This window comes from Bos mutus, chromosome 14 (assembly GCF_027580195.1).
Source record: "Bos mutus isolate GX-2022 chromosome 14, NWIPB_WYAK_1.1, whole genome shotgun sequence".
In the NCBI taxonomy this organism is placed as follows: domain Eukaryota; kingdom Metazoa; phylum Chordata; class Mammalia; order Artiodactyla; family Bovidae; genus Bos; species Bos mutus.
Genome location: NC_091630.1, coordinates 60,546,778 through 60,559,184, shown reverse-complemented (window position 1 = coordinate 60,559,184; position 12,407 = coordinate 60,546,778). Strand labels below are relative to the sequence as shown.

General features: G+C 40.5%; 1 long non-coding RNA gene across 1 annotated transcript in view; it reads left to right on the top strand.

Annotated features, from left to right (window-relative positions):
* Positions 1-11,704, top strand: part of LOC138990704 (uncharacterized) — a 56,409-nt gene extending 44,705 nt beyond the window's left edge. The window contains exons 3-4 of the long non-coding RNA XR_011466783.1: positions 11,357-11,405; positions 11,567-11,704. This is a non-coding gene — a long non-coding RNA (uncharacterized lncRNA). The remainder of the gene's footprint in view (positions 1-11,356; positions 11,406-11,566) is intronic.
* Positions 11,705-12,407: the final 703 nt, after the last annotated feature.

The window sequence follows — 12,407 nt, the reverse complement described above, 5'->3', positions numbered from 1 at the left end:
TTTTAACTACAAAAGATGGGGAGAATGGAATGAGAGGTTAGGGTTAGCAGATGTAAGCAATTATTATAGAATACATAAACAATAAGGTCCTACTGTAGAGCATGGGAAACTATATTCAATATCCTGTGATAAAGTACAATGGAAAAAATATGAAAAACAATGTATATATGTGTATAACTGAGTCACTTTGCTATACAGCAGAAAGTAACACAACATTGTAAATCAACTATAATTAAAAAAACTATGAAAGAAATAACTGTTCTCAACATTTCTAGCAACATGAGAGCATGTATAAAGGACTGTGAAGAAAGCTGAGTCCCGAAGAACTGATGCTTTTGAACTGTGGTGTTGGAAAAGACTCTTGAGAGTCCCTTGGACTGCAAGGAGATCCAACCAGTCCGTTCTGAAGGAGATCAGCCCTGGGATTTCTTTGGAAGGAATGATGCTAAAGCTGAAAGTCCAGTCCTTTGGCCACCTCATGCGAATAGTTGACTCATTGGAAAAGACTCTGATGCTGGGAGGGATTGGGGGCAGGAGGAGAAGGGGATGACAGAGGATGAGATGGCTGGATGGCATCACTGACTTGATGGACGTGAGTCTGAGTGAACTCCGGGAGTTGGTGATGGACAGGGAGGCCTGGCGTGCTGCTATTCATGGGGTCACAAAGAGTCGGACACGACTGAGCGACTGATCTGATCTGATACTTTATATATGTAGTAAAAGTACATATATATAGTAAAATTATACATACATATAATAAAGTATATATATAGTAATATATAAGTGTATATATATATATATATAAGTATATATATATAGTAAAAGCATATATGTATGTGTGTATATATATGTGTATTTAATCTGTTTCCTTTTTCCCCCCTCTTATTTCAGAGCTCCAGAAGTGACCTCTATTTTCAGCTGAGTGTGTACATTCCTAACACCCTTACTTGTTAGTATGAGTCAGCTGCAGAGTCTGTAACACACACCACAGTCCAGGCGGCTTAAACAACAGAAACTTATTTTCTCACAGTTCTGGAGGCTGGAAGTCCAAGATCAAGGTGACAGCAGGTCTGGCCTCTCTCCTTGCCCTGCAGATGGCCGTCTTCTGGCTGTGTCCTCACATGCCCCTTCTTCCCCCGGGAATCTTTGTGTGTCCACATTTTGTCTTCTTACAGGAACACTGGTCAGATTGGACTGGGACTCACACTAGCAGCCTCATTTTATAATAACTTATCTCTTCAAGGCCCTGACTCCAATACAGGTGGAGTCCAGTGTGCTGGGGGGCGGGGCTCCAGCACATGCATTTGGGGACACCAGTCAGTCCATGAAACTGCGTGTAGACTGAGTGTCTTTTTCCAACATGGGTAGGAGTACAGCCCACACAATCTCACTTAACAACGTACCATGAATCTCTTTCGATGTCTACAGTTTGTCCTTGGCACCGTCTCCAAGTATAGGTGATCAGTAACTTGCTTAACCATCAGGCTGTCAGTGAACACTTAGGTTGCCTCCAGTTACATGGTGTCATATATACTACTGCGTTGAATATCTTTGTAAACATACCTATTTTTTCACTTATGTGATTTATTTCTTTTGTTGTTGTTCAGTCACCATGTTGTGTCTGACTCTTTGCAACCCCACAGACTGCAGCACTCCAGGCTTCCGCATCCTTCACTATCTCCTGGAATTTGCTCAAACTCATGTCCATTGAGTCGGTGATGCCATCCAACCATCCTGTCCTCTGTCATCCCTTTCTCTTCCTGCCCTCAATCTTTCCCATCTTCAGGGTCTTTTCCAGTGAGTTGTCTCTTTGCATCAGGTGGCCAAAGTATTGGAGCTTCAGCTTCAGCATCAGTCCTTCCAATGAATATTCAGGGTTAAGCTCCTTTAGGATTGACTGGTTTGATCTCCTTGCAGTCCAAAGGACTCTCAAGAGTCTTCTCCAGCATCACAGTTTGAAAGCATCAATCCTTTGGCACTCAGCATTCTTTATGGCCCAACTCTCACATCCATACATGACTACTGGAAAAACCATAGCTTTGACTAGACGGACCTTTGTTGGCAAACTGATATCTTTGCTTTTTAATATGCTGTCTAGGTTTGTCATAGCTTTCTTTCCAAGGACCAATCGTCTTTTAATTTCAGGGCTGCAGTCACTATCTGCAGTGATTTTGGAGCCCAAGAAAATAAAGTCTGTCCCTGCTTCCACTTTTTCCCCATCTATTTGCCATAAAGTGATGGGACCAGACGCCATGATCTTAGTTTTCTGAATGTTGAGTTTCAAGCCAACTTTTTCACCCTCCTCCTTCACCTTCATCAAGAGGGTCTTTAATTCCTCTTCACTTTCTGTCATTAAAATTGTATAATCTGCATGTCTGAGGTTATTGATATTTCTCCTGGCAGTCTTGATTCCAACTTGTGATTTATGCAGCCTAGCATTTTACATGATGTACTCTGCATATAAGTTAAATAAGCAGGGTGACAGTATACAGCCCTGTTGCACTCCTTTCCCAATTTTGAACCAGTCCGTTGTTCCATGTTCTGTTCTAACTGTTGCTTCTCAACCTGCATACAGGTTTCTCAGGAGACAGGTAAGGTGGTCTGGTAGTCCCATCTCTTTAAGAATTTTCCACAGTTTGTTGTGATCCCCACAGTCAAAGGCTTTAGCATAGTCAATGAAGCAGAAGTAGATGTTTTCCTGGAACTCCCTTGCTTTCTCCAAGATTCAGTGAATATTGGCAATTTGACCTCTGGTTCCTCTGCCTTTTCAAAACCCAGCCTGTACATCTGAAGTTCTCAGTTGATGTACTGCTGAAGTCTAGCTTGAAGAATTTTGAGCATAAACTTGCTAGCATGTGAAATGAGCACAATTGTACAGGAGTCTGAAATTTTCATTCCAATCCCAAAATTGGAATGAAAACCAACCTTTTCCAGTCCTGTGGCTATTGCTGAATTTTTCAAATTTGCTGACCTATTGGGTGCAGCACTTTAACAGCATTATCTTTTAGAATTTGAAATAGCTCAGTCGGAAATTCATCACCTCCACTAACTTTTTTCTTAGTAATGCTTCCTAAGGCCTTCTTGATACCCTGCTCCAGATGAGTGACCACACCATTGTGGTTATTGGGGTCATTAAGACCTTGTTTGTATAGTTCTTCTGTGTATTCTTGCCAACTTGTCTTAATCTTTTCTGTGTCTCATCATAGAATCTTAAATGAGATCAAGGTTGATGTCTGCTCATTCCACTGGGTTTTTCCATGCAGGAAAATGTCTTAGAAACTTTAAATGTCAGTACAAATAAGTCTACTTTATTCTTTTTTAATTTCTTGGAAACTTTAAATGTCAGTACAAAGAAATGTATCTTACTCTTTCTGGTGGTGAAGGTTGTGGCATAGTGTTACACTGTACTTTATTAACTGTTTCTTTGGTGACAAATGTGCAGTGATTTTCAAATTATTTTACATTTACCATAATTTCAAAAAGTTGAATTGTTAGCTTTGTTTTTAATTTTTAGATTTTAATCTATCTGATATTTATTTTTATGTTTAGTATAATACGCTTACTCAGCCATACATTAAACAGCATGTCTTTTCTTTATCAGTTGAAATGCTACTTTATTATATTTTATAATAGTATGCCTAGTTCTTCTCATTTTCTTGTTTTTCTGTTGCTATTCCAAGACAACACTATTTTAATGACTAAATAATTATTAAATGTTTGATTATCTGCTGTAGCAAGTTTTCCCTAAAAGTATTCAGATTGTTCTTGCCAGTTGTTTCATATCCTTAATGAGCTAGACATCACTTGTCAAAATATGGAGTCATTTGAGAGTCTTTAGTTTGAGAGATTAATTTGTTAGAAGCATCGACTTTTTAGAGTATTGAGCCTCCTATAATAATACTGGTGTGTCTCTATTTTTTTTCTGGTTTTCTTTGCTGTCCTTCAATAAAGTTTTCTTTATAATGGCCTTGCAAGTTTATTTTTAGTTACATTCCTAGGTATACTCCTGTTTTGCTCTCATAAATAGGGTTCTCTTCCTATTACTTTTCATAGTAGGCTATAACTGTTACATGGGTTTACCACGTAGCTCAGCTTGTTAAGAACCCTCTTACAAAGTAGGAGACCCCAGTTCAGTTCCTGGGTCTGGAAGTTCCTCTGGAGAAGGGATATGTTACCCACTCCAGTATTCTTGGGCTTCCCTGGTAGCTCAGATGGTATAGAATCTGACTGCAATGCAGGAGACCTGGATTCAATCCCTGGATTGGGAAGATCCCCTGGAGGAGAGCATGACAACCCACTTCAGTATTCTTGCCTGGAGAATTCCATGGACAGAGAAGCCTGGTGGCTGCAGTCCATGAGATCACAAAGAGTCAGACATGACTGAGCGACTAAGCACAGCACAGCATGGCTGTTATATAGGAGGGTTACTGTTTTCTTTGCATGTCTATTTTACTTCTCATTAAGAAACAGACCTGTTCCAAAGAACTTCCTAATTATATGCAAAAAATTATATGGGTCACAAAGAGTTGGACACAACTGAGCAACTTTCACTTTCACTTTGTGTGATCTACTCTATAAATTACTTTCAAAGCTTTAAAAGTTTCAAGAAAGCTTATCATGGTCATTAGGGATCATCGATGGAGCAACTTCACGTGGTCCTTTAAGGAGAGGCAGCTCTCTAAAAATTGTTAGTTATTGTGACTGTTAAGGGACTTCCCAGGTGGCGCTAGTGGTAAAGGATCTGCCTGCCAATGCAGGAGACTCAAGAGATGCAGGTTCAATCCCTGGTGGGGAAGATCCCCTGGAGTAGGGAATGGCAAGTCACTCTAGTATTCTTGCCACATCCGGAGACACTGCGGATGAGATTGCATGCTAGGGGATTTCCTGAAGCTTCTGACAAGTCCAGGAGCTGCACTCACTATGTAGAAGGCCCTTCCCACTTCTCATCTTCTGCTTTCATCACTCCATCCCAACTTACTCTCTCCCTCTTTTTTCTTTTCTTTTTTTTTCAGTAATTTTTATAGGAGCATTCTTGCTTTACAATGCTGTGTTAATTTCTGTGGTACAGCAAAGTGAATCAGTCATATGTGTTTATATATATATTCTCTCCTTTTTGGATTTCCTTCCCATTTAGGTTGCCACAGAGCATTGAGTAGAGTTCACTGTGCTATACAGAAGGTTTCATAAGTTATTTATTTTATACATAGTATCAATAGCATACATGTGTCAATCCCAATCTCCCAATTCATCCCACCTCCCCTTCCCCACCTTGGTATCCATACATTTGTTCTCTATGTCTGTGTCTCTATTTCTGCTTTGTAAATAAGATCATCTAAATCATTTTTCCAGATTCCACATATACATGTTAATATATGATATTTGTTTTTCTCTTTCTGACTTATACTTGCTCTGTATAACTCTAGGTCCATCCACGTTTCTACAAGTGACCTAGTTTTGTTCCTTTTATAGCCGAGTAATATTCTGTTGTATATATGTACCACATCTTCTTTATCCATCTCTCCCTCCCTTTAGGATTCAGCTTACAAGTGCTGCCTTATGGGAAGCCCTCATGGTACTTCCAGAACTGAAGGGGTCAGCTGTCTTCTTTTGCACATACTAAGGAATTTATACACTGTCCATTCCTGATCACCACCTTCTGTAAGAGCTGGTGAGCTCCCACAAGCCTGCCTTTGCTTAGTGAATCTTCTGATCTTGACATTTTCAAAAGAATAACAGTGCTGTACCAGCTGTTATGTAAGTGCCATCTCCTAGCATAATGAACCTCAGAGATGGCATGGCAAATTCCTTCCACTGTTATGTTCAGTGGAATTCCTAGGGCAGTTGCCTTTACCTTTGGTTATCCATCAGTTTGGCTTTACGTAGGGAGAAAAATGGAAACTTTCCCCCAAAGTTCAGTACTGAGCTCAGAATTAACTAACTTTCAACAAGAACTTCCAGGGGAAGGAAGTTAATTTCACTCATTAAGTAGATGAGTTTCCTGTAACTATATTTTAAAAATGGAAGACTTCTTTTCCCATGGTACCTAAATAAGGATGAAATGAAGCTCTTCGATCATTTAGGGTTGTCTGTGTGTTTGTTTGCAGGTTTCTGTTGAAAGAAGGATGCACTCTGACAAGCACTGAAAGCTATTGGCAATAGCATGAAAACGATGATTAGTTTTTGAGCTTTCAGGCAAGAATATTGTTGAATTAAAAAACCCAATGCATCACTGTGAGGAAATCTGATTGTTGGAATAATTAGAATAGGCTGAGCTGCCACCCAGCCTCTCAGATGTCCAGGGAAGAAGTGATTTTCCCTCCAGCCTAATTTTTGAATTGTTTTCATTTTTTTCCCCCATAAAACAAGAAACAATTGTGTGACTCAGTTCCAACATTCTTGTATTTATTATCAACATATTTCACCCAGTCTTACCTGGCAGTGTGTCAGATTTGTGTAATCAGCGACTGTCAACTCGTGTCAACTTGTGGAGCTTAGAACCCACAGTCTTCACTTGGTGTCCCCCCAGGGCACACGCAGCTTATTGCTTCCTATGTGTTATTGTTGGGTGCAAGAGAACTTGAACTGTGCTGTTGATTGGATTTTAATGAAAAAAAAAAATACAATTGGAGGAAAAGGAGTGACTAAATGCACCACTGGGATTGTATGGGAACAGTCCCTATCCTGATTTGATTTCGCTTATTGCCCCAAATGTGCCACATCTCAAGCACATTCTGCTCAGATATGATTTATGAGGTCTCTTTTCATGCAGGGTCCTATCTTGGTGATTTCTTTCAAAGCATTCTTGTTTAATGGATTAAGAAGAATCATTGGCACTTAACATCCTCCTCTAGAGTTCGTGTAGACACACTAGGCTGCTACTGCTGCTAAGTCGCTTCAGTTGTGTCTGACTCTGTGTGACCCCATGGACGGCAGCCCACCAGGCTCCCCTATCCCTGGGATTCTCCAGACAAGAACACTGGAGTGGGTTGCCATTTCCTTCTCCAATGCATGAAAGTGAAAAGTGAAAGTGAAGTCACTCAGTCGTGTCCGACTCCTAGTGACCCCATGGACTGCAGCCTACCAGGCTCCTCCGTCCATGAGATTTTCCAGGCAAGAGTACTGGAGTGGGGTGCCATTGCCTTCTCAATATTTTCTGTCAAAAATGCACAGGAGGTGTTTAGCATTATATGTGGTGACTGTGTACTGCCTTCAGGGCAATACATGCCCAATACATGCCCCGTGCATGAGTTCACCATGATGCTGGGCAGTATTCAGTGTCCATACAGGACCTGGAACCAGGCTGACAGCTAACGATATAATGAGATGCCTTCAAGTGTATTGTAGGTGCTCTGTTTCTCTCTCAGCTACCCCATCCCTTCCCATATCCTATAGACCAGAGTCCCTGGAGGTCCCCTGAGCCCATCACCATGGTAACCCTTGGGGACCCAATTGCTCCAACTTATTCTCTCTGTGTGACCTCCTGTTTCCTCCCCAAGAAGGTGCAGGCAGCCTAAGTTGTGTGTTTTCAGCTCACTTGATGCTTCTTCACACTTCTGTAACTCTGAAGTAGAGGACAGAGGGTTGTTGGTAATTCAGTGGGAGAGACCTATTCTATTTCCTCATGTTTTTATTTATTTTTATTTTTTTAGGCCAAGAAACATTTTTAATACTTAACCCCATATTGTTATATAGTAGCAACAATGGTAAAGTGAAATATATGAAAATATATGTTTTACAATAACTTAAAAAAACATCTAATGCCACATAGTGAGAAGTTTCCTTCTGTTCCTTAGGCTACACATCCTTCTACATTTGGAATCTTTTTTTTTTTTGGCATCCTCACGGTACTAAGGGTACCAGCAAGTGAATACTCATCTTCTGTGAGAATATACCTGACTCTGTTCACACGGAGATGGTTCCATAAATGACAGACAATGAAAGTTTTTAGGTGCATGTATTAACTCTAACCTTCAAATTAGCTCACCTACTTTTTGGCACAGATATCTTGATCTAGGGATCAAAAAGAACCTCGGATGTAGTTACCTAGCAACAAGCTTTAAATTAGAATTAGGCTAAGTAGTTTGCTCAGAATCCAAATGGTATCAGGAAGAGACACTTGGCCAGGATTAAACCAAAACCCAATAGCTTGAAAAGTCCCATAAGTCTAGATTGCTTTCTTGTGTACAAATAAACATAATGCTTCAAAGAGGATACATCATGTTGATGCCTGCGCCTTTACTCCATTTGAAACCTTCTCTGTGGTTGACTGTGTTTCTTTTTCTCATTGTCTCCAGTCTACCTGACCCACTCTTCCCTCTGATTCCTACTCCCTCCTCTCACATTGGTTCATCCTTCCAGCTTTGTCCTCAGTCCCTCTCATTTATGCTGCCACCACCTCTCAGCACACTGTCCTCCGTATCTTTAAAAATCAGTCCACAAAGATAAAGTGTAAGCTAACTTGGCTTAGACTTTTAAGTTCCTATTTCCAGTTCTCCACACATTGACATTTCCAGTGAATGTAATTCTCAGGTTCCTAAAGTTCATGGTTAAGACCACAGTGCCACCAGGAGCTCAGTGGGATTGAGAGGGCAGGATTCATGAACATAGTCATAAGCTCGTCTGCTCACCTGTGACCTGGAACAAGTCATAAGCTCGTCTGCTCACCTGTGACCTGGAACATGTGTTTCCTGAGAGCTGTTGAGGTAGGATGCCCTCTTCTCCCACGTTTCTGCCTGTGCTGGGTACCCAGGTGTGTGCAGGCAGACATGCAGGAAGAGGCTGCAACCTTCCTTTTCCTCTGAATTGTTCTCAGCACCAGCAGGGGTACCTGTTCCTTGTGAGAACTGGGGAAACATGATCACTGATTCCTTCTGAAGGTGCAAAATTGGAGTTCTGGTTATTTGACCATGTTCTTTGCCCTGTTAATGGAGTGATCTAGTGTTCTCATTGGAAAAGAGCCTGATGTTGGGAAAGATTGAGGGCAAAAGGAGAAGAGGGTGGCAGAGGATGAGACGGTTGGATGGAATCACTGATTTGATGGACACGAACCTGGACAAACTCCAGGAGATAATAAGGGTCAGGGAGGCCTGGTGTGCTGCAGTCCATGGGGTCACAGAGAGTCAGACACAACTGAGAGACTGAACAGCAACAACAGGATTTCATTTAGGCTTCCCGAGTGGCTCGATGGCAAAGAATCCGCCTGCCAATGCAGGAGACACAGGAGATCTGGGTTGGGAAGATCCCCTGGAGAAGGGAATGCCAACCCACTCCAGTATTCCTGCCTGGAGAATCCCATGGACAGAAGAGCCTTGTTGGCTATAGTCCATGGAGTCGCAAAGAATTGGACACAACTGAGCGACTTCAAATACACACAGGTTTTCCATTGTATAGGTATACCACTGCTTCACCCACTGACGGACATCTAGATCATTACCAGGTTTGGGCTTCTGCAAATCCAGCTGCCACAAATACCTGTGTACAGCTTTGGTTTGAGCACGATTTTCTGTTTCTCTGGGATAAATACTCAGAAGTGCAATTGCTGGACTCTACGATTGTGGAATGTTTTGTTTTTAAACTTCCAAACTGTGTTTCAGAGTAGCTCTACAATTTTACATCATCCCTGCCCCCCAGCAATGTATGAATGATCCAGTTTCCCCACATCCACATCAGCATTTGGTGTTGTCATTATTATTTATTTAAGCCATTCTGTGTGGTGCGTAGAGATATCTCATTGTGGTTTTAATTTGCATTTCCTAATGGCTAATGATGGTGAACACATTTCCATGTGATGATTTGCCATCTGTGTATTCTTTTCAGTGAAGTGTCTCTTCATGTCTTTAAACCATTTAAAAATAAATTGTTCTAATTTTATTTTCTTTATTTTTTGGCTGCACCTTGCAGCATGCAGGATCTTAGTTCCCCAACCAGGGAGCGAACCTGTGTTCCTTACATTGGAAGCTCAGAGTCTTAACTGCTGGACCACTCAGGAAGTCCCTCAATCATTTTCTGACTCAGTTGTTTATTTTACTGTTGAGTTTTGAGAGGGCTTTATATATTTTAGGTACTTGTCCTTTGTTAAATACGTAGTATACAAATATTTTCTCCCCATCTATAGTAGCTTTCATTCATTCCTTTCATTCTCCTGATGCAGCAAAAATTTTGATTTTTATGAAGTCCAGTTTATTAGTTTTTTTTTTTTTTTTTTAAGTATTGTGCTTTTGGTGTCTTAGAACTCTTTTTGCCACTGTATCCCAAGATGTTCTCCTACTTTTTTTCCTAAAACGTTTATAGTGTTATGCTTTACTTTAAGAAATCAGTGATCCATTTTGAGTTAATTTTTGGTAGGAAGTGAAGTTTAAGTAAAGGTTCATTTTCTTTTGCCCATGGGTGTTCAGTTTTTTTCAGTGGAATGGTAACTGTAGGTTTTTTCTAGATGCTTGGACTAAAGTAGACTCTTTCCCATATAGGCCATTACAGAGTTTTGAGTAGAGTTCCCTGTGCTCTACGGTAGTTCCTCATTATCTGTTTTATATATAGTAGTGTGTATATGTCAGTCCCAATCTCCCAGTTTCTCCTTCACCTCTCCTTTACCCTTGGTAACCATAAGCTTGTTTTCTACTCTATTTCTGTTTTGTAAAAGTTCAATTGTACCATTTTTAAAAAATTCTGCATATATCATATATTTACCTTTCTTTGACTTACTTCACTCAATAAGACAACCTCTAGGTCCATCCATATTGCTTCAAATGACATTATTTTGTTCCTTTTTATGACTGAGACGTATTCCACTGTGTATATGTACCACATCTTTACCCATTCCTCTGTTGATGGACACTTAGGTTGCTTCCCTGTCTTGGCTATCGTGAATAGTGCTGCAATGAACATTACGGTACATGTATCTTTTCAAATTATTTTTTTAGAGTTTTTAAAGTAAGATATAAATTTCATTAATCATTCTAGGCTATTCAAATTATTTTTCTATATTGAGTGAACTTAATCATTCCAGGCTATTCAAATAATTTTTCCATATTGAGTGAGCTGTGATAATTTGTTTTTGAGGAAGTTTCATCTAAGTTGTCAACTCTGTCTACAGAGTTGTTTGCAGTATTTCCTTATTACCCTCTCCGTGTCTTAAGAGTCTGTACTAATGTCTCCTGCTTCATTCATGAAAGTTGTTTGTGTCTTTTCTCTTTTTATTTTGTCTGTCCTGCTAGAGGTTTTTATTGATTTTTTAATGAACCAACTGTTTTTTTTTTTTCATTAATTTTCTCTTTTTCTGCTTTCAATTTCACCAGTTCCTGTTTATTACTTACTTCCTTAAGCACCCTTTATGCTTATTTTATCCCTCTTTTTCTAGGTTCTAGAGGTGGAATCTTAGATGCTCAATTTGAGACACTTACTCTAATGTAAGCATTTTGTGCTATTTCTCTCTGTACTAATTTAGGTGTGTCTTATGAATTAAAATATAGTGTTTTCATTTTTATCCAATTTAATGTATTTTTTAATTCACTTAGACGTCTCCTTTGACCCACGGATCATTTAGAAATTCACTGTTTACTTTCCACAGGCTTCCCAGGTGGCACTGCCGCTGCTGCTGCTGCGTCGCGTCAGTCGTGTCCCTCTGTGCGACCCCATAGACGGCAGCCCACCAGGCTCCACCATCCATGGGATTCTCCAGGCAAGAGCACTGGAGTGGGTTGCCATTTCCTTCTCCAGTGCATGAAAGTGAAAAGTGAAAGTGAAGTCACTCAGTCGTGTCCAATTCTTAAAGACCCCATAGACTGCAGCCCACTAGGCTCCTCCATCCATGGGATTTGCCAGGCAAGAGTACTGGAGTGGGGTGCCATTGCCTTCTCCCCCAGGTGACACTAGTGGTTAAGAATCCACTTGTCAATTCAGGAGATGTAGAATACTTGGGTTCAATCTCTGGGTCAGGAAGATCCCCTGGAGGAGGGCACGGAAACACACTTCAGTATTCTTGCCTGGGAAATCCCATGGACAGAGGAGCCTGGTGGGCCACAGTCCATGGGGTTGCCAAGAGTCAGACACAACTGAGCAACTAAGCATACACACATTTGCCACATATTTGGAGAGTTTCCTGTTATCCATCTCATTGATTCTGTTGTAGTCAGAGAATACATTGTATGGTTTCAATTCTTTTAAATATATTGAGGTCTGTCCTATGGCTCATGGTGTCACCTCATGTTCATAGATGTTTCATGGACACTTTAAAAGAACGTGTCTTCTTATCTTACGGAGTTGGATGTGACCCAGACCAATATTTGCTTTGCAGCAGTCCCAACAGTTACTTCATGGCCTCACAAACTGAAGTCCTTGGAAATGTTGGAAAGAAAAGTACATATAACACAATCTCTGATTTGGATGTAAGCTGGGTATAAGACATAATT